Source organism: Lagopus leucura, unplaced genomic scaffold (assembly GCF_019238085.1).
Source record: "Lagopus leucura isolate 7727_CA_CO unplaced genomic scaffold, USGS_WTPT01 Super-Scaffold_100009, whole genome shotgun sequence".
Lineage (NCBI taxonomy): Eukaryota > Metazoa > Chordata > Aves > Galliformes > Phasianidae > Lagopus > Lagopus leucura.
Window position 1 is genome coordinate 23,740,882 of NW_024962266.1, and position 21,686 is coordinate 23,762,567.

The following is a 21,686-nucleotide window of genomic DNA, read 5'->3' on the forward strand; positions in this document are numbered from 1 at the left end:
GGTGTCCTGTCAAGAAACTGGGTAATAGACACCTAGGTTCAGCTTTATCACTAGGATTCAGGCTGCTGGGATAAAGCTGTGAGGTGCAATGCCAGTGGTACACCAGCTGTTTTTCTGAAATATTTGAAAAGCACATAAAGAGGAAAAGAAAGACCAGATGGGAGACAAAACAGTTCTGCACTCAGAGATCATGGGGCAGTACAGATTGCTTTCTTATCCTTGTGCAACTGCCAAAGCTCATGCTATCGTTGTCAGTAAAGCTTGCATTAGAGTCATTCTTGTGACATTTGTCTAACAATAGATCATGACAGCATGACAAGTGTTTGCACCCAAACACTCACCCACTTCTGTGCTTTTTCTGGTTTTTATCTTGCCAACAGAAATGTGAGAGAATTTAGGTGAAGTTATTTCCAATCTTGCATTTTTATTTTCTTTCTTTTTTTTTTTTTCTTTGCTTGTTTCTGCTTTAAGAGAGGACAGCAGTTGTGCAAATTTCCAGTCCCACAATAGAAGGTGATTCAGGAAAAGTGCTTAGCACTTTGTCTTCTGGCTCATCTCCCCTAACACTTACACTTCTCTACTTTGTCCTTCCCTTTCAGGAACACCATGTTCAGTTCAGTATTCAAAACTGCGGGGTTTGTGTGGGAAACATTATACTAGGTAAGTTTCAGAATCTGAACTCAGAATCTGAATTTATTTAAGGTAAGTCTTGAAACCAATTTGAGATCTGAGCGTTTTAACAAATATGTGGGTAACACATTGTATGGAACTGCTGAGTCACAGCCTGAACCACTGATTGAGCACCTGGGGAAAGGACTGGCTCAGCCTTGGATGCACAGATGAAGGCAATTCAACTGTGTGACCAGAAGGGGTGGAGCCTGGCTGCACCTCTCTTAGACCTCATTTAAGGCTGACTGCCACTGGGAAAGGATCTCTGTTTGGAGATCTCTCCCTTGTGGGCTTTTCTTTGGGGGCCTTGATATTCAGAGATATTCAGAGGTAAGTGCTTTTCCTTTGTAACACTGTTCCATTTGTACTAGTCTCTTTGTTACTACAGTCCTGTATCACCATTCCAGCACGCTGACTTTTCTGATTGTAACGCACGTAGACTTTCCAGTCTAATGACTACGACAAATTGGATCCTACATTATCAAACACACACAGTAGCCTGTTATAGAATGAGCTTTTAGGAGCCAGGAGTGCTGTATGTGCTTAAGGGAACTAGAGGAAAACACTCAGCAGCACGTGTTTCTCTGCCAGTTAAGGAGCAGGTTTACAGTATTGTTGAGCATAAATTAAACTTGAGAATTGGATCAATGCTTGTCCATTATTTTGTGCTAGTTAGGAGCATAAGTTTATGCTGTCTAAAATATATACATCCTATTGTAACAATATTTTTGCTTTAAACATTGTTTCCTTATTTTAGGAAATATAGTTGTTTCATGGTGCAGTTTATGTTATTAGAAGCAATTTAAATGTAATCACATTGCTCTGTAGAACTTATTTAATATGCTTCTAATTGCCAAGAATGTTGTTGGATCTTACACTAATTTCAGTTTCAAAACATGAAAACTTTAGACATAGGAATCTTGAACGTCCTATTAGCTCTAAAGCTGTTAGCTCTTTGTGTTAGCAGCTTTATGAAATATTCGGTTCGTATTGAAGTGATCACTTCTTACCTCACTGCTACTGCTGTGATGCTGTTCCCAAGAACTCTGAACATCATATTCTAAAACTTAAGAGTGCTATCAGACAGGACTCTAAGCATTTCTCATTCTTCTGCTGTTTACATTGGTCCTGTGCCCATGTCTTTGAAATTCTTTGCTCCTAAGAAGATGCTAAGCTTCATGACTAATGGGAGTGCACAGGCCATGGAAAAGGATCTGTGGCAGCATGGGGCAGCTTGGTATGACAGCTGTGGATTGGGTAGCAGAGAAGAAAAACACACACAAATGTATGCAGCTGATATGCAGCCTGGAACTTGGCTGGGCAAAGGCTTAGGGATGGTGCCGTGAGGGATTCAGATACACACAGGCCATACTGCCACTGTGAGGAATGTAATCCAGCTTTTCCTCTGGATTGCTGCTTCTTGCTGCTCTGAGTTGTGCAGGGGAGGCAACAGCTCTTGAGTTGCCAAAGCTCCACAGCAGCAGATTCTACTTCATACCTAACTCCATTTTACTGCATATCTGCATCCCTGGCAGATGCTGTTTGTAGATCTGGACCTTCAGGTAATGATCAGTGAGCAAGTCACTGGAGAGATAGATGAGGTGAGTGGTGCAGCAAGAGAGAGCTGCTCTTCCCTGGGCAGCAGCAGCACTTTCCTTCCAGCCAAGGCTTTTCTGCTACGTGTGACAAGCAGAAAATTGGATCCTCCCTGAATACATTGAGACGTTTTTCCTTCAGATGCACTGGGGCTGAACAAAATACTTAGGGGCTACCCTGCAAGCATTGCATGCAGCAGCCAAATTAATTACCTTTGTTTTCCACAGTGTCTTTCAGAGGCAAAATATAATGACAAAGAGTTGGCTACTGGTAATTTCAGCTAGATCTGAAAACTGTAGAGTGGTTTAACTGGATGCTAGAGTATCTGAGCAAAATTATGCTCACCAGTCACTGCTCTCTGAGACCAGCTGCACTGGGCTTCAGCTTGCATTGGGAGTTCCTGTGATATCTGTCTAACATTTTTCAAGCCTACGTTTAAACTTCTAGGAAAACACTCACTTGACACACTCTTGGATGATGGCCTTGAGCCTTCTGCTGTGCATTTGCAATTCCAGAGAGCTTTTGGCAGGTCACAGCTGTAAATAGAATGTGCCTTAGGCTGCCTTCCTATGCACCAGTGTATGGAAGGAACCAGGCTAGGTTCCTTCAGAGTCCATGGTTTAAATGGCTCTAAACAGCATCAGAATTAGGCCCTGAATCTCAACTAATGCATTGTGATCTTTCTAAATTGATCAGTTATTTGTTGTCTGCATTTTATTTTCACAAATAATTCTTAGCACTTATTTATTTGCACTGTAGGGATGCATCAAGATCTGGACCAGAATGTCTGCAATCTTGTTCTGGGTGCTATGAGTTCCCACTGCTTTCTCCAGGCCTTTCTGTCTGCTATGAGAGTGGGCAGAAGGGATCATGTAAGTTTTATAAATCTACCTAGGGTACTTTGGATGAGGGAAAAAGGAGTTAATTGAAGTACTTTTTAATATAAAGGAATAATGGTTTTTTTTGTCACCAACATTTGCAGTGTCTACTACTTTGGAAGTACTTAATTTTCATGATTTACAGGAAATGTGAAATTACAGTAATATTTTTATTCAAAACTTGCTATTGATCCAGGGACATCCTAAGTACATATTTTAAAGTATTCCAGCATCAGCCAGTGATAAGCCATGGTATCTGCAGGATTCTCTCTGTATGTTTAGACTCAAATTTTGACAGGCAAAAAAAGGTTTGTTGAAATAATCAGAGTGAGATGGGATTTAATCTCAGGAATATTCCATCACTGTGCTTGATGACAAAGCTCCCAGCCAACTTTCGCAGCAGAAGCAAATACCTTTGTGATGAAGATCCAACTGTAACTTGATTAGGATAAAGGCAGCCCCACGTTGCAGTTGGTGGCACACTCGCATGCTTATTATTTTCCATAGTATTAGGAGAAGGTACAAGACGGGTGAAACACTGGTGGGATTGAAATCCGATAATATTAAGCAGAGAGGCTTACCTCAGTCCTTACTGTCTCAAACACTTCTTCAAAAAGCATTCTATATGGATGACGGGAAGTCGGGGAAGATAAAGCTCCTATGGTAGCTTGAAAAAGGGGATGTGAATACTTCTAGAAGCCACTTTTTTCCCGTGCTCCCTTCCTCCTCATTTTTTGTCAGTAAGAGGGAGTGGTGCTGATGTGCTGGAGTGGCAGTATTTAGTAGTCAAGTGCAGTCTGCTCCCAGGAGCTTTGCTCCTGAACCCAGTTGTGGTTGCTAAGTGACAACAGCCTAATTGACTCATAACTTCCACTAAGCCAAACATTCAAAAGCAGGGGAGAAGAGCTAAGGACAATGAAGCTCTCCTGCTGTCTATATAGTAAATCAGATTTGGTACTAATATGTTTTCTAGAGCAGACAAAGTTATTTATTTGCTGTTTTTCTCCAGTAAATTAGTTATTACTCAAAGCTTCTTAGGGAATTGTTATGGTAATCTAATTGTTATGGTAATCAAAATAGGTAGCAATTACTTTCAATAAATCATTATTTCACCTTCCCAAGCTTGTTTGTGACATCACCTGGCCTTAATTCCAGCTTTATAATGAACATCTTTCTGAAAACAAGAACAGATGTTATGGTCTTTGGTGAGGAGGGCTTGTGTATCAGCAAGTTGGAGTTTTCCCCCTTCATAAACACTTACTTAAAAATCTTGTGATATTTCTAAACAGTCTGATCACATTGACGTAGCTGTCTTAGGACTGCTTTTTATTTGTGATTGTAGCTTAGTGTAGATAAACATAAGAAATACCAGGATCTGTGAAAAGGCTTGAATCCATGTGAAAACAGGACCAGACTGGTTTTACTCGAGTGAAACCAGCTTTTGCTGTTACTTTCCTGCCTAAGGACTTTAAAGAAGACACCTGTATGAATACAGATTTAGGATAAAAATTTACAAGACTGAACTTTCATTTTAACATGTAGTTGTTATTATACTGACTGATGAAATCCTGTGGCATAAGAGTACCAAAATAGAATGCCTCACAAAGACATCAAATGACACTTCAAAAACAAGTTATTTAAGCTAAAACTATGCATAACAGCTTTCCCATTTTCTTTTTGTAGCAAGTCCTTTATTTTATCCAGTGTAGCTTGATAAACTGTTTTTGTAATCCACTATGTCTGACCTAGATTGAAAATTCCCTTTCGCAAACAACTACGGCAGTGTTTGGCTATTCACAGCAGGATTCCTCAGCTGCTAATGTTCATCAGACCTGGCAGAATGATAAATCCCCAAACTACTAATTACTAAGGCGCTGTGCTTTTCACATAAGTAAATTGGAAAACACCTTATTTGGTATTAGGAAAGATAGATATCTTCCACTTTTGTGCTTTCCAGTGCAAGACCAGTGCTGGGTAATACTGAGGGACACTAGCAAGGATGCTTTCAGCTGAAGGTGTAGAGAGAACTGATGTTTCACACTGAGCTCCAAGGTTCAGCAGCGTTCTTCAGAGGTTCCAGAAAGGTATAATCTGTAGCTGGAGGCTGGTGTCAGCACAGCAGTTCAACAGGAAACTATCTTCTCTAAAGTCTGCAGTGTGTATTGGGTGGCCCAGGTTTTGTTTGTCACAGTTTGAATTTAAGATTCATCAAAATGGGTTTCATTCTTCTAGCAACTGTATTTTCTCTGCAGAAAGAGGGCTACAATGCTAAATAATGCAGATGTTTTCCACTTCTAGTTGTTTCTGCTGCAATGGTTTATTTTCCTGGGCATGATAGCCAGAATAAGGGGATTCTCTGTGGGTTTGCTGGCTGAGAATGTTTGCAGAGTCCTCAACAGCACTGCACAGAAACGGAGTTTTAAGGCCAGATTTTCTGTTAGCCTCTTTTTCATTTCACATGCAAACAATTTGCAAGAATAACTGATGCTAACTTGATATCTAGTGGTCTGCCTACACGTTTTTATGAGCAGACATGACCTCACTCGTTGCTTGTTAGGAAAGTGCCTCTCCAAACAATGGGTTAGCAAAGCCCTGCTCTGCTCTGATTTGCTCATTCCACTTCAGAACTGTGCTATTGTTGCTGCTATGGCTTGTAGCCAGCCTGAAACACTGGGAGAAAGCTGAGGGAAAAGAACTGGAGAAGAAAAAAAAAGATAGGCCAATTTTAGCAAAACTGAATAAAGAGTTATGGCACATCATAGCCTATTTCTCCTTCAAACCCTGCAAATTAGGCACTTTGTTGCATCTCCATATAGCTGAATATAATTAAAGAGCTTGCTTAATGTGAATTGATGCATTTGGAGGGAGGATTCATCCTGCTAGGTGCTTTCTTTAAATGAAATATTATCTGCTTATGCATACCAAGGATCAGAGAAAGTGTGCTGCAACTCCCTCAGGATAATTCCAGAATATGACCCTAATGCTTTAGCATTTAGGACAGTTCAATATTGCATGTCTGGACACCATGTGATTTTTAAGTGTTAAACTGTGTGAACTCCCATTATACACACATCATCTTACAATACCCTTTTTTTCAAATAGCAGGTCAGTTTCCTGGTTTTATGTGGCTCTAAAGGGTGCAATACTGACACAAAGCAACTTTTCCAGCAAAGCCGTCTAACTAAAAAGTGACACTCAACCACTAAAGCATTCCCCAGTGGTGAGACGGCGGCTGAAGATTGCTGAGGGATATTAGTGATGCGCTCAATCAGTTCTGACTCAAATTAGAAACAACTGGAATTAGTGAGAGAAGAAAATTGCTTCGTTCCAACCAAATTTTAAAAGATACCATATTACTAGTGTGAGGTAAGTACTGCGTGAAGGACAGCTGGGGATGTAAATTAATTAGTGCAGATATGTAGATCACAGTAACCAATCTGTTCAACAAAAGTGTAGCAGTGATTTTTCCCTCTTCCCAGACAATTAACAATTCAGATCATCTCTCTGAGAGAAAGCTGATAAAGTCCCATTTTGATGTGCCAAGGCGTCACAAGAGAAGGTCTGCCCAAGCCTGGATGCTGTGATTGCCTTGTGCTTGTCACTGCCAGCTGCTCTCCAGTTGCCTCCCTGAATCCACCACACCACTGGCTCTTGGCTCCTACGTGCTCCAGGCTTTCTGTGATTTCCATGCATTGTTGTGGACTCCATAACCAGATCAAAATAAAGAACGTGAAGTATGGATGATGGGTAAGATGCTGCTGTACCTGTTATTGCAAGGCTGATCAAGCAGTAGAATACATTCTCCTTGGAACTAATTAGAAAAATTTTGGAATAACTCATAAGATTTTAATACATCTGACAGGTTATGTTAGAGATCATGCACAGCCTTCCTATAGGAATGACCCTCAACCCTTCAAAGACAAAGACTGAGCTGCTGCAACTTATGCTAAAAGTGTATCCACTAATGCCAAAATGAAAACAATAGGGGAAAAAAAACACCCTTCTGTGGGAGAAGCAAAAGAAAGCTTGTAATAGTCAATAATTAGTCAATTTTACCCACAACAAATGTGTTACTGATCCCTTCAGGTTACCCAGAATCCTTCTGGAAAGAGGAGAAAGCATATCATTTCATTGGCCAAACAGTATAAATAATAATGAAGCGAATCATCCTTTGAACAAGCTTCTGACCTTCGATGTGTGTATACATGTATGAGTTTTGGGGATGTGGGAATTTTCAAGATGCTTAACAAGAAGCCAAAAAAATTATTTTGCCTTTATTTTATGCAAATGTCATTTGCTTTTTCTGTTCATATTCCTTGTTCAAATGAACAAGAAAGCAGCTTAGACTTTAAAAAATTATAGTAATAGCATGAAGAACAATAAGTATATATATATATATATATATATATATGTATATTTTGGCACCACAGGAAGGTTGCAATAACCATTTCTTTAAGGAAAAAACAGAAGTGTCATTAATTTGAATTATCAGGGAGCAGAAGAGGAGGCTGACTAATGAATCATTTCTTGCTATAAAATAAAAGCGTTCTTTTATGCATGAGAGCATCAGCGCTACCAGGGTAGTTAGGAACTCATCAAGAGGCTTAAGAGGTGAGTTTCCTATTTCAGTTCCTTTAGCATGATCTCAACAGTCCTTAATGTCCATATGTTAACTTTGTTACACAGTCCTGCTAACGGTCCATTCCGGGAACCTTCCTCTTGGCACCTTCCTGCCTCACACACACAGCAGTGCCAGTACTCAGGCAGTGTACTTCTTTCCCTCCACCATATACCACTGTGCTCCTCCCTGCTACTAGAGCACGTTGGATTATTTTTAATTGAATGTTTTTAATCTTCATGGCTTTGTCCTGAAGTGATGAAAACTTGCTCAGGTTTTGTAAAACCAAGCAGATCTTTTAAAAGCAAAGCAAAATAGAACTGCAAAGATGAGATTCGTCCCACCTTGTTTTAACCACATAAAAATTAATTACCTGGTTTCAGCTATACAGCCACAGCTTTCCCACTGCCAAGGGAAAAATACAGTAACCAGCACACAGCAATTCCTCTGGGCCCAGGAGAGATTCTACCCTCCAGCAACATGTGTTCCTGTCATTTGCTGTTGGAAGAGACCCAGATGGCTGTCTTGAAACAGGAACCTGCCTTTCATTCATTTATACCTTGGTTAGATGAATTTCAGATTGCAAGGCTGCAATGTACTTTACTACTAACAACAGGCAAGTATTGAAAAGCAAAGAGATGCCTTAAGATTTTGCCCATCTCTCACAGTTCCCACAAATATCTATGGAAAATTCTAATTCCAATCGATTTGCACTTTGATAAACATACTGTATTGTTCCTATATCACTGGAATAGGAAAAAAATAAATCAAATAGTATGGGATGTTTGGGTGAAGATGGGACAGCAGAGTGCCTGCCACTGCACTGGGCAGGGGTTGGGGGCAAGGGAAGGTGCATGACAGCGTGCATGGGTCCTGCACACTATGGCTCCATGCTCGTGTGCTGTTGCTCACATCTGCTCCTCCATCATCAGTGATGCCATCTGCTGAGTTGTCTTTTATGGAATTTGTATTTTTCTGATTTTATTTTTCCTCTTCCAGCAAGGGGTGTTTTCCAGCTCTGGACTGGCTCTGCTCCTCCATGGCTGTCCCTTCCCATACAGCTCACTTCTAAAGAAGGAAGCAAACTGAAGCAGCAGGTAGGTTTTGCACTCTAAAATCTGGAAACCTCCTCAGTGATTCTTTGCAAATTTTACTTCCTGTATGTTTTATTATATGTTTAGTTTGCAAGGCACATGGAAGCATTTGAGGTATTTAATTTAGACATTTCTCGGATCTTTGCTCAGGGAAATCTTGCTTTGATGAGTGTAAAAATTATATATGTGTAATTCTGCAAAATGCAGTGGATTACTTTGTTACACACAGATGTCACTCACATCACTTATAAGTAGTAGCTCTCAACTGGTTGTTACTTTTTCCACTTCCCTTATACTGAAGACAATTTCAGTATTTCTCTGGTCTACTTGGGATGTACATAATGTACTAACGAAGAGGAAGAGAACAATAATGATGTTTAGCACTTGAAAAGCACTTATTCCAGTTTGCTGCATAAATATTAACTGATGAATCCTCCCAGCAGCCTCAAGGAATAGATTAATACTATTATCTTTTATCTTTAGAAAAGTATAAACAGTGAGATGACAGTATGAAAAGGACACAGAAGTGCACAGAAGTACTCTTCTAATCTTTTTATAGCATATGAATGAGGCTTGTAAATGTTGTTTATAATTTGGCTTACAGTTTACATTTAAATTTAAGCTGGAATACAAAATCTTGCCTTCCCCTGACTTTACTGTGAACTTGGCAAACCAGGGGTAGGAACATCCTTAGAATTTCACCAGAAGGTGAGAAAGTTAAACTACTATGTAGGATTTTTCTTCTAGTAGTGATTTGTCAAAAGTTAAAGGTGGCAAAAACTTGGAAGTCAGAATGGATAAAGATCACTTGCTTCAGTTAGGTGCTGCTTCCCTTGAAAATAACCATCCTCCTTCATGCATTCTCCTGTTTCATTGTTTTCTGGGCTGCTTTTGTGCCAGGTGCATGTCCCAACACTAACGGCCCCTGGAGCTGTGTTTTAAATCTGAACTGAGCTGAGTCACAGTGCAGTTTCCTCAGCATTCACCATGGGTTTATCCTCACTGGAGCTGCCCTTCCAGTGCAGTCTTTTGGGTTCTATTCTGACCAGAGTCAGAATATGCCAAAGGACAGAAGGGGCATTTCAGAGCTGCAGGCTCCCTCCTGCTCGTGGCTCCCTGCAGGCGTGCCTTGAGGCAGATGGCTTCTTGTTCCGTGTACTCCTACACCATGAGCACTTCGTGTTGCTGTCCTGGGGAAGCAGCGTGCTGGGAGAGGCTGTGTTATTCTATGAGGTTAGTGCTGACATGCGTTAGTGGGCCTGAGGTACGGATGTGCACCTTTACTTTGCTGTCCAGGTTTGCCCTCAAGGCAGACTTCCCTATTTCATGTGTTAAAAAAGCACCATTACCAGGAGCAGAGCATAAGTGAAGGTGTTCAGTGTATTTGAGGCCTACTTGAACCTACCAATTCAGTGATGTTTTTTGGGCACTTTAGCAAGGAAAAAGGGATCTGTTCTTGTACAACTGGTAAACACTGACTGTTCTACTACTCTTCCTCTGAAAAACTCTCCAGCACATCTTTAGTGACATTAAGTTATGTTTAGTTCCAAAGAGCAGAAATGAATCCCTTCTGCAGTCAAGATACCTCATTCTCTGATAGTGTTACTATCAGTGTAGAAAAACTATCTGTAAATGAATTTTATAGCTCAAATTTCTCAAAAGATGCATGTCTTTCTAAAACAGAGGTGTATTCTTGAAATCCATTTTAATTGAAAAGCCTCCCACTGCTCAACTACAGATGTAGTTTTCTAATTACAGCTAATAAAACTCCAGGTCTAATGTGTTTCCTCTTCAAGGGAGAGCAGGAAGAACTCATGTTAGGGTAGGAGTGGAAGCAATGTCAGTGTCAGCTCTTAAATCAGATCAGCCTAACTTGACTTGTATTTAGTTTGCAGAGTGTAAATATAAATTGATTTTTTGGTAGAGCATGTTCAATTGGACACAATGTTTGTATAGAAAAAGCATATACTGAAAAATATGTTTGTACACATATTTGCAGGGATATCTGTTCTGAAAGTTCAGGCTCTGGTGTAGTTGTGCCTCTTCTGTATGAACTGCTGCAGCATCTTGTGATTGTTCCATTTGTGGATAGCACAGCTACATTTTAGGCCAAACAGCAGTGAAAGGGTTGTCACTGATGGTTTGCCAAGGCAGCACCTAGCAGTGGATGAAATAAAAGACCCTGATCAAATTTTTGAGGCAGTAATTGACTCAGATTGAAAGTATTTCAGCAGGGCAATGGGTGTAGGTGAGTAGTCAGGAGTACAAGTCATTCCTTCTGGGCAGACTGCTTGCCAGTCTGGTGTGCTCTCAGCAGGCACCAAGGGCAGCTCATGTCCCCCCTGTTGGAGGGAAGCTTCTTGGCCTTGTGCAACACAGCAGTGCACCCAAAGGAGCTGGCAGCACTTCCTTGCAGTTCTCTGACTGCACATCGGTTTACGGGGTGAATTTGGTGCTTCTTATCAAAGGAAAGGGTAAAAAAGTTCACTGGTATGCAGGAATTAAGGAGAGAATATAGAAAACAAGACACATCATCAATAGTTACTGCTGGTCTTAACAGATTTTCCAGGATAGTCTTCAAAATTATCACAGGCCACAGGGCAACTTGGAGTTGAGAGAGATTCTAGTAACTGTTTCAGGAGGAAAGTAGTGAAATTGCAGTAATATCCCAGTAATTTTTCATTTCAGTAAAATACACCAAAAGCTATCATAAGACAAAAAGGCTGCCAATGATTCATGCTGTTTCTTTTTATTATTTTTAACTTATTTATTTTTGAAAGGACACCTGCACAAAGAGTAAACTTCACATGTTCATTTTGTTTGAATTGATGTCAATCAGTTTTCTGGCAAAAAAAGAGGAACCACTGACACCATCAGTATCAATATAGTAATTGTTCTTAAATGAATGAATCCAAACATGATAGCGTAAGAGGGATCAAATTAATCCTCACTGCATCTTCTAGTCACTCTGATTAATTGATGGGGGGAAAAAGACAACTTCTGGATCTTTTTCTTCCTTGCTGTTCCTTCAGGTACTTTGGGAAAGGTTCCTCCCAGTAGGGTCTGGTACTTGCTTGGGGATTTCCAGGGATCAGTAAGGACAGATGGATGAGGCAGATCTCATATGTGCCCATCAGCTTGGACAGAGAGACTGAAGGTAAAGACTAAAACATGTTATAAACTAGGGGACCCTAACAAGGGTGAAGAATGGAGTTGTCTCATCCCTCTGCTTTATAATGGAGATTGCTCTCTCTAACGTATGGATTTCTCTTTCGAATCAAGGATATAACGTGTCTCTGCAAGTCTCTTTTCATTAGGTGATGTTTGTTGTTTGTGTCAATAAATCCTGGTGTTCAGCTAAATGAAAACTGGGCCTTACCCACAAGCTTCAAATGGGGCTGTCAGTCAGTTGCCCCCACAGCTGAGATGCTCCATAGGAGCACTGCTATACCCAGGAAGCCTGAGGCAAGGAACTTAAGAGTTGTAAGGTCTGACAGTTCTTCCTTGTGTCTGCTGAGCTACCAGGCTTGGGATTTTTAACTGCAAACTCTGAGATTTGAGAGATGAGGTTATATGTGAGGGACTTGGCTGGGGCACAAACACGCGGAATGACAGCTAACCAAGCAAATGGGGAGGTACGTGAGAGCTTTTGTGGGTAGGAGGAGTAGGCTTTGCATAGGAAGGGGCAGTGTCTGTTTTCCTGCACCCGAATAACAGCTATTGAAGAGCCTGCAGAATTACTTAGTTTTGCGAATGTGTTTTCCTTAGAATTTGCCAGTTGCCATAATTTAGCTGTAGTGCTTCAGTTCCATCATTATATGATCCTTATTGGACTTTGTCTGAAATGGGAAATTTTTTTACGGTGAAAAGTGATCGATTAAGCCATTTGTGCAGAGGACAATGTATTTTTTCCTTTTCCATCAACATGAAACAAATCCTTAGAGGCACATTTACCACATTAAGGCTGGAAGAACAACTTGGGCTTCTTAGTCAGATCAACAGCTTTGGCCTCTTGGCTGTGCTTCCTAGGATGTGACAGAGCAGGGCTGTCTGTGCCAGCAATGGACTCTGTGCCAATGGCTCTCTTTTCTGGGGAACTGAACCACAGACATTGGAGAGCATTCATTTTTATTTAAAAGTGTTTGAAGTAAAATCAAGATGTACTGCACATTAAAACACCCCTTCTATAACAGGTATTGGGAGCTGTAGGTTTCCACTGTTTGCCCTAATCCCAGATTTTTGCATGCTGCTTGGGATTGGAGATGTGATCTTTTTATCCATATGAAAACAGCAGCATGTCATGTGGCAGGTAAATCTCTTTTCTTACCAAGAAGTAAATAAAACAAAGCAGCTAATTTCTAGCATGCTGTTTTAACAACTGCACCACCAACAAAAATAAAGAGCAGTTACAGCAAAAAATGAATCTGGGACAATCCTCATCAGTAGTGCGAGTGGCTACTCCTTTCTTCTGCCACTCCTGCATTGCCATGAACTGCTGTTTTACATGACTCATTGCTAGTTCTCTGCTCTGATGCTGATGAATTGTATCTTGCCTGCACTTCCCATCACACTGAAAAGACTTCTTTTTCAACTGGTTATAAATAATGCTCTACTGCAATCAACGTTAAATAAACACTTGAACTGAGTGGGACTTCCCTTAGGCTGCCAGGACACCTGAGTCTATGCTGCTGTTGGAATGGGGTCGTTCTTTCTTGTGTGCATGCTGTCCTTTTACTGCATTCACCCTGTGCTTTGCTGGGAAGACCAATGTACACAGGAAAAGACTGCTTGCAGGGATTGTGGAGCCAGTAGAAGAGGTTGGGCTGGAGGGCAGATAGCTGTCAGGTGTGATAAATACAGATAATTCTGGCTTGGAGCGGTGCGGTAGACTGCATAACCTCAGGGTCCCTGCTAGCTCAATTTTTCTAGGTTTCTATGTAGCACATGCTTTATTAATATGCATATTAGTGTCCCAGTGTGATGTGTCTTAATATCACTTCTACTGCAATAAAACTTTATTTCCCCTAGAGAACATTCATGCAGGATCACCTTGTGTCATCAGCAAGAATGAAAAGAGTATGACTTCTGTGTCTAAATAAGTGATGGTTTCATGATTGCAAATTGGTCAGCAGTGATCAATATGCTGACAAGCAGTGTCTGATATGCTTGCACTACTGTGCCTTGAACTAGATAAGACTGATGTGCTTTAAAGTGCTGCCTCTTCAACAAAGTAGGAATTGTGGAGCCCTGAGTCATGGGTTGATCATAAAGGACTTTTTCCATAGTATCCTATGGAAACCTCAGAACAGAGAGTGGCTTTGTGGAAACAAAATGGAGAGTTCAATTGGGTTAGCAGAGAGCCAGGAGCTGTTACAGCCTGGGCGGGTTGCTTAATTCCATTGATCTGCTCATGGACCCCCAGCACTTCCATGCTTTTTTGATTTGCAGTAGTTCTTTAGTTATGGTTTCTTGATGTCAAAATGTAGGAGAACTGTGACACTTTTTGCGTGGCAAGATGCTATGACTTAATTTCTTTGGCCCTTGAAAAGAGAGATGTCTGCCCTCGCATCTTCCCGATAACCAGTGTAAAGCAGGGCATGCAAATTCAGCAAGCAGTCTTGCTGATCACCTTCCCTCTGTTCTTCAACTACACACGAGTGTTACAAATTCCTGAAAAATAGGTAAGGCCTGAGTGCAGTTCCCTACGAACTTTTCCCGTGTTTCTCCTCAGCCCCTTGTGAAAGCTGCCCTGAGCTGCCTTCTCTTCCCTATGAGCTCTTGCAGGCTTTCAGAGCCAGCAGCCCTGCATGCAAAATTATTCAGCATGTGCAGCAGATACATCCCTAAATAAACAGCCTTGCTCATATTTCCATCTGGTATAGCCAAAGTAGGAGAACATGAGGAAAAAAGTGAAAGACAGTAAAGGCGTTGTGTGTTTGTAACTCTTCCTTTTCTCCTGCTATAGATTAGTGGTCATTGTTTGGTTCTGCTGTGTCATGGAACTTGGTGGTTGTGTACTTACAGAGCGCCATGAGTCTTTACCAGATTCCCAGCTATCCAGTGTAAAACTCTTTGTTGACTTGCCTTGTTTACTGCCTCCTTTTCTCAACTTCTGTCTGAGATCTGACATCTCCTGGTCACCCGATAGACCTGTGTTCTTGCTTTCTCTTCTGCTTTCTCTTTAGACTGGTCTCCAGTTTCCATAGATACTGCAAGCCTCACCTTGGCTTTTGAATTAGTGTCCCTTTGTGGTGTTGCTTGACTGTGAAAGGACTAGTTTCCTCCGGGCACTTAACTGAAGAAAAAGATGTATTTGAGTCCCTCACTAACACAAATTTAAATTAGAACAGATTCAGTCTATGAAGGGTCTATGGAGAGCAGGTTACTGTGCAAAAGTTAATTTGCAAAGGCTTTAATGAAATGGAAGTTCATGGAGCACTTGATGGCAAGTGAAGGCAGAACACTGAGGCAGAATGTCTTCAGTGGAGATTATTTCCATTCCTCTAGTGCAAAAGCAACGGTGTCCTTAACACAGAAAGCCAAGACTAAGAGATGCTGATTATAGCTCCTAGATGGTAGCTGTGTCTGCTGTGCCCTGCCCCTCCTGGTTGCATGAGACTGGCTGTGTCCGTTATGCCTGATGCTCTACTGCCGGTGGTGCCTGTGGCTAAAATGAAATATATCTGATTGAGTTAGCAGCTAAGGTAACATATGTGATCTCGTGCAGGAGGGAAGAGAAACAAGCCACCAGCCTCACCTCCCATGGGCACTTCTCTCTCAAGGTAGGGGCCAGCAGGAAAAGACCCCACGGAACTACCTGGCACTGGGGCTAGAGCACCCAAGTAGATGCAGTGGTTTTCCATGGAGCTGCTGCCTTCCAGAAACATTTTCCTACTGGAATGAAGGAAAAACAGGGAAATGTTTTCATCCTATTAGCTCTGAATGTCCAAATGCCAACTATTATTGGCCAGCACTGGTAGCCAAGGGAACAGCCCTCCTGCAGCAAAAATTTTTAAAAAGTACAGCTGAGCAGCACATAGAGAGGACAACACACAAAAGGCTCACCAGACCATGAGAACGTTTGGGTTTTGTTGTGGGCTAGGTGTTTTGTTTATTTTAATATAGATGGATAGCTCTAATCTTTCTCAGCGTTTAGACCACCTGCAGCTTAAAGTGCTGAGGCACTCTTCAGCCTTTAATGGGTGTAGGAGAGCTTCAAAGAGCTACTGCAATCCCATCAAATACAATGCACAGGTAGCCCAGAAAAAAAAAAGCTGGCTTGGTCTCTGATATCAGACTTGTGTTTGTGCACTGGTTCAACCCTGGCTGCAGAAGAAGGTGAAGATGTCTACGATGAAGAGCTGTATTTCTGTCCCAGTCCTCTGCCATGCAGGGATTTAAACTCATTGCAGGCCCTCCTGTTTCTTCTTCTACTTCTCTGTTATAAGCTAGGTTTGTTTTGTTTTGTTTTGTTTTGTTTTGTTTTGTTTTGCAGTGTTTGTCCTCAGCAAGTCCTTTAGAACAACGACATGGGGCCCACCTGGAAGATGATGTTTGACATACTGGAGGAAGTACAGAGTCCCTTGTTTTAACCATATTCAATGTCTGAGCAGTATTGCACATAATAATTTCCAACAAGAAACAGCATTTGTTTGTCACTTATTAGTTCAAGCCACCAAGCACAGAAAGTGCTTAATCAATTCCTCTCCTCACAGTCATCTGATCAATTTGTAGTGACAAAGCAAAAGCAGAGAATGAATGTTCTCTAGCCCAGATTGCACAAGGACCTTTCTAAAAGCAGTGTTTCCAGAGCTGTTGGTATTAAGGGTCAATATCATTAGATTTCAAGGTTATATCTGTTTCTCAGTTTTACAATATCTCTGATTCAGCCTAATGAATAAGAATTGAATCAAAGACCTTTGTTCTTTCATTCTTGAACATGAAAAGATGTCACTAATTTTTTTCTGTCCTTTATGTCCCCACCAATGTTAATGCCTTTCAAGAGCGCTAAGCGAAGCGTGAAGGTCACTGCTCTTCTGTAGCATTAGCAGTAGGCTCCGGAGCACCAGGTGTCTTTGCTTGCCTCTAAATGCCATTTTCCCAGCTTGTGTGTGCAATGCTGTCATCGCAGTCTGACAGAGGGCTTCACCTTTGTTCTCCAGAGGATAGTGTTTCGGTGATCCTTCTAAAATGTGAAACTTTTCCACAACTGGGCACCAAGCTCTTGCAGTGTTGCAAGGTGTCATGTGGGATGACAGCAAGTATTCTGGGCTCGGTGCTGTGAGATGCTGAGGCAAAATATTAATTGAATTTGCCAGTTCAAGGGACATTTGCATTACTGTGACAGCTAGATCTGCTCTATCTCGGCTTACCTTTAAAGCAAGATACTACATGTTTCCTTTGTCCCACTTGCAGAACAAATGAGCAAACATTGCCATAGAGAAAAGGCCCATGACTTTCCTGAAGATAGCAGCCACAAAAAGCTGCTTGCAGTGTTGGCAGACTCACAGTCTCTCATCTTCTTTTCAGCTGCTATTAATAACAAACACTTGTGCTGAGGTGGCTATTGCATCTTTATAGAATAGCATCCCACAGATATTATCAGAAATTCAAAGGCATCTTAGTGTGTGTTGGCTTGTGAAGAACATGCTAACCGTTGCTTGTTTGGAGAACAGTCAGTTTGGGCCTCTGTGATACTGTGTAGCCTTAATTAAGTCAGTAATCATTCAATGCTTGTTCTCATTTCATGTACAGTAGGGAAAATACAGGTTTTCTTCTCAGGAGTTTGCAGCACTGGTTATTGTAAAGCTATTGTTGAACAACCAGTTTCTTGGGCAGGAAACTCCAGAGGAACATGGAGTGCTTCCAGTTACAGGAGAGCTGGCAGGAAATCAACTCACTTCTTTCCAGTGTTTATCCTGACATAATGAAATGCTCAGACCAAGCTACCAAGTGCCAAAAGAGGGCTGACAGAATAAGGAATGTTTCATGTAAGTTCACAATGGCCTCATCTTTAAGTTAGGAAATTACACAGTGGCCAAACAACTAACAGTTTTATTCTGTGGCTTTCCTATCCCAGCCTGGTACATAATGGCTCCACGACCTGAGAAGCAGTTCAGTGTTTGTAGTGATTGAAGTGCACTAAAATGCTCTGGGTGACAACTACTGTACAAACATGGAGTTTTCACTTCTTTTCTTTCTTTTGTTTTATCAGATGGCTTTCAGCTGCTAAGAAAAACTCTCTGGGGTATGTTTAAAGCACCATGTTTCAGTTGTGCATTAACAGGATGAGAATTCCCACTATACTCACGATTATGAGTGTATGTATGCATTACTATCATGCTGTTCATAAACCCCCATCTGAAATCACCTCTCCAAAGTGGTCTTACTTTTACAAATCCACGTTGTACAAATTTTTTACTAGCTGAAGAAAGGATAACAAATCAGACTATATTACCAAACCAGTTCCCATATTACAAGCAAGACTGTAAAACAAAGCAAGATGTATAAAGCACTATATTTGGAACTAATATACCACTGGTAATTGTAACTAGTTGTTATTGCCTTCTACTCTTACTACAAACTAGATATATGTGATTTGGTATCTAAAATTAGTATAATTAGTGGTTATAGTGTTTGCTTCAAGCGTGGATGCTGAATATGAAAGCACTGGGAGGCTACAGATATGGAACAAGAAGTTAGACATCACAAATTTCGTACAGAATTAGATCATTGAAGTCTTAAGAGTCTTGGAGAAATCTGCTTTGTTTAGATTCTGGGTCATCTTGTTGATACAGCGTCTGGAAAGTCAGAGCAGGATAGACACTGAGATATTTTCCAGGGACGTTGCACTTCCATGGAGAAGCTACCTGGGCAAGTTCCTCTCTCTCAGTTTCATGATAATGAAAATGGTCAGTAGACTGAATTTCTTTCCGTATCAAATACAAAGTTTGAAGACAGTATTCTTTCCCAGCGCGATGATTTACACGCAGTCTCCCAGACCATCGCAGTGGGTGTGGACATAAGAATGCTCACACGCTACCCTCACACGCTGCAGAAATAAGTTGTTTTTGGCAGATGTACACAGTCTGGCAAGCTGCAAAGCTGCTTTTTACAATGCAATGCAGGAACAGAGCCACCAGAACAAGCCCTTTTCTGCTTACATAACATCATGCAGCTTCTTTACCTGACAGCTTTTTTTGTCCAGAATGAATACAAAGGACACTTGGGACACAACAGGATGTGGCAGCAGTGCTTTTCAAATATCAGCACAAGAACAGCAGTCCATTAGCAATCTTTTCACAGCTGCAGGAGGCCCCCTGTTGTGAATGCTTTTGTGATTTAAAACTACGCATCTGAGAGTGTATTTAACAAATTAAAACTGGTCACAATTCCTTTTCGAGTACATTGCTGCTTTATTAAAGGAAGTTGGCCGTATGCTTAAATCAATACAAATGAGTGAAAAGGAAAACAGAGAATGGTTTGGAAGCTGTGAGACTGAGTTAAGCTGCTTTACTCCTAAGACGATCCGCCAATCCTGAAGAGACCAGCAAGTGTTCCGTATTTCTAAGTACGCTATTATAACCGTGGATCTATCACACTCACTGTATCACCTCAGAGGAGTTGGAGGAACAGTTTTCTTCCCAAGAGGACATAAAATTTATCCTTTGTAACATCAGTTGAAAAGAAAGAGCAGGAGCACTGGCCTTTTGATAATGCCCTTGTAATATCGGAGCAAGATGGTTATAAGCCAAGATTTGCAGTGCAATTCTCATATCTCAGCCAATTTTGATTATGTCTCATGAACACCATTTTTAGGTCGAGAATAGATTGCTGGGAACATCACTAACTATGTATAATTTATAACATGCTGAAATGCAGCAGGCTGATCAGATTTAATGCTTTACCACTCTCATGTCTTAGTGCAACAGAATTTCCTTAATTTGGGCTTGCCAAAACTAGAGATACAAAATTGGATGATGCTTCACAAACGTATCTGTACTAACACACTTGACACCTTTTAAATGCAAAGTTAATAATATTTAAACTCTGTTCACATGCTACTAAAAAACAAGCAAACAAACTACAAATCTCTTCAGTGTGCACTTATATGTGGCTTTAATTATCTGCTATGTGTGTGTGTTTTATTCAGGATGTTCCCAAGTCCCTGCTTGTTGTATTGTGAACACTGATAATTGGAATAAAGCTTGTACCAGTGTGGCAGATTCATTTGGATCAAAGGTCTGAACAAAGTACTCAGAGGCTGCGAGCGTTATGAACTCAAAAGCTGAACATTTCACTCTGTTCTCCAATGCCTTGAGCTACCTGTAATTGCTTACTCTTGAACACAGAACTTGCAAACTGTTTTATTAATGGAATGCCACATTTAGTGCACAGGTAACCTTTCCCGTGTCTTCATCTGAAACAGATCTACTTTCCTGAAATGCCACAAAATGTTAACTGACTTAACAGAAAAAAATAATTTCACTTTTGTCATTACTGATGTTTTTGCAGGCTGCTAAAAGCAGAGCAAAGAGCCTTAAACCTAAGGTATGCAACATTTTACATATACTGCCATCTGCCGTTCCAGCATGCCAGTTTTATCACTGCCTCTGTGATTGTAAGATTATTCCAGCAGCAAGCATATCCCTTGCAAGGAATGTTTTGCAAGAAATCTGTTGCAAGTACAGTTGAGTTGGAAGAATTACTGTAATTCATACATGATCTGTCTGAAATAGTACACATTGAGATTCTTTAGCCATTTATTCTGCCATGTACACCTTCAGTTCTGGGCTGTGATCAAATCTGTGTTCGTTTTGCTCAGTTTATTTTAATAGCAAGCTTGTCTCTTTATTCAAACCATAGCCAGAGCTTTCATGTTCTGAATCAGTTGTACCTTTGCAGCAAAATGTACACACCTGTATCACAGGCTTTGCACACGTGTATGCATAAAATTGTCTATTTACATATACTGCCCTACATATTTAGACTGTTTCAGTTATGGTTTGTATATATGTAAGCTATATGATTTTGTTTAATTGGAGTCCAACATGTGATCAGTTGGCACTGTGCTTCCTAAATCTATCAAAAAAATATAGAGAGAGAGCCTTTCAAAAGCTGGCTGGAAACTAAAAACAATTAGTTTGTAATTGAGCAAGGAGTGATTACTGTGCACTGGAAAGTGATCCTAAAGCAGCCAGGTAGACATGGAAGTCAGAAACACAGTGACAAACCAGTTGGCAAGGCGCTGCAAACAACATTCTGTTTTTTGAAGTGTTTGTATGCTTTGTCCAAGGGAATCTCCTGTCTTAGGCACTTACCTGCTGTTCCATAGTAGGTCAATTCCCAGCTCTTTGACTTTTTCTACTACAGCCTCTCTCTTAAACTCTGCTCCTTCAGTTCATCTGCCCAACAAAACTAAGTTCCTTTTGTTCCTGCTTCTCATCTCTCCTGTCCATTTCATTTGCAAGATCTATAGGGGAACATGTCTCTATATACGTATTGTCATGCAGACACATTACTTTTTTGGGCTTGGAATCACCTGGACGTGACTTAAATGCTTCTAGGTCTAAACTAACAGAGAAACATCCACATAGACCTATAATCACCAGAGACAGCAACAGGCACTGTCTAGGATGAACAGGCAGCCTGAAGGAACATCTCACAACTAACAGAGTTGATGTGCAAGGACAGTACTTTTGTATCCAAAGGCAGCAAAATTAGGAATGAGTGTGTGGACCTGAGTGTGTTGGAACTGGTCCTAAAACAAGCCTCAGTACCAAAGCAGCAGACAGGAAAGAGCCTTCCATGCTTGAAACCATGGGGACAAAC

The 21,686-nt window shown here is 40.9% G+C and overlaps 1 long non-coding RNA gene across 1 annotated transcript; it reads left to right on the forward strand.

Moving 5' to 3' along the window:
- The first annotated feature begins 3,035 nt into the window (after positions 1-3,035).
- LOC122181635 lies at positions 3,036-6,884 on the forward strand. Its single transcript, XR_006179519.1, has 3 exons — positions 3,036-3,137; positions 6,246-6,509; positions 6,623-6,884. It is a non-coding gene; the product is annotated as an uncharacterized LOC122181635 (long non-coding RNA).
- The last annotated feature ends 14,802 nt before the right edge of the window (positions 6,885-21,686 follow it).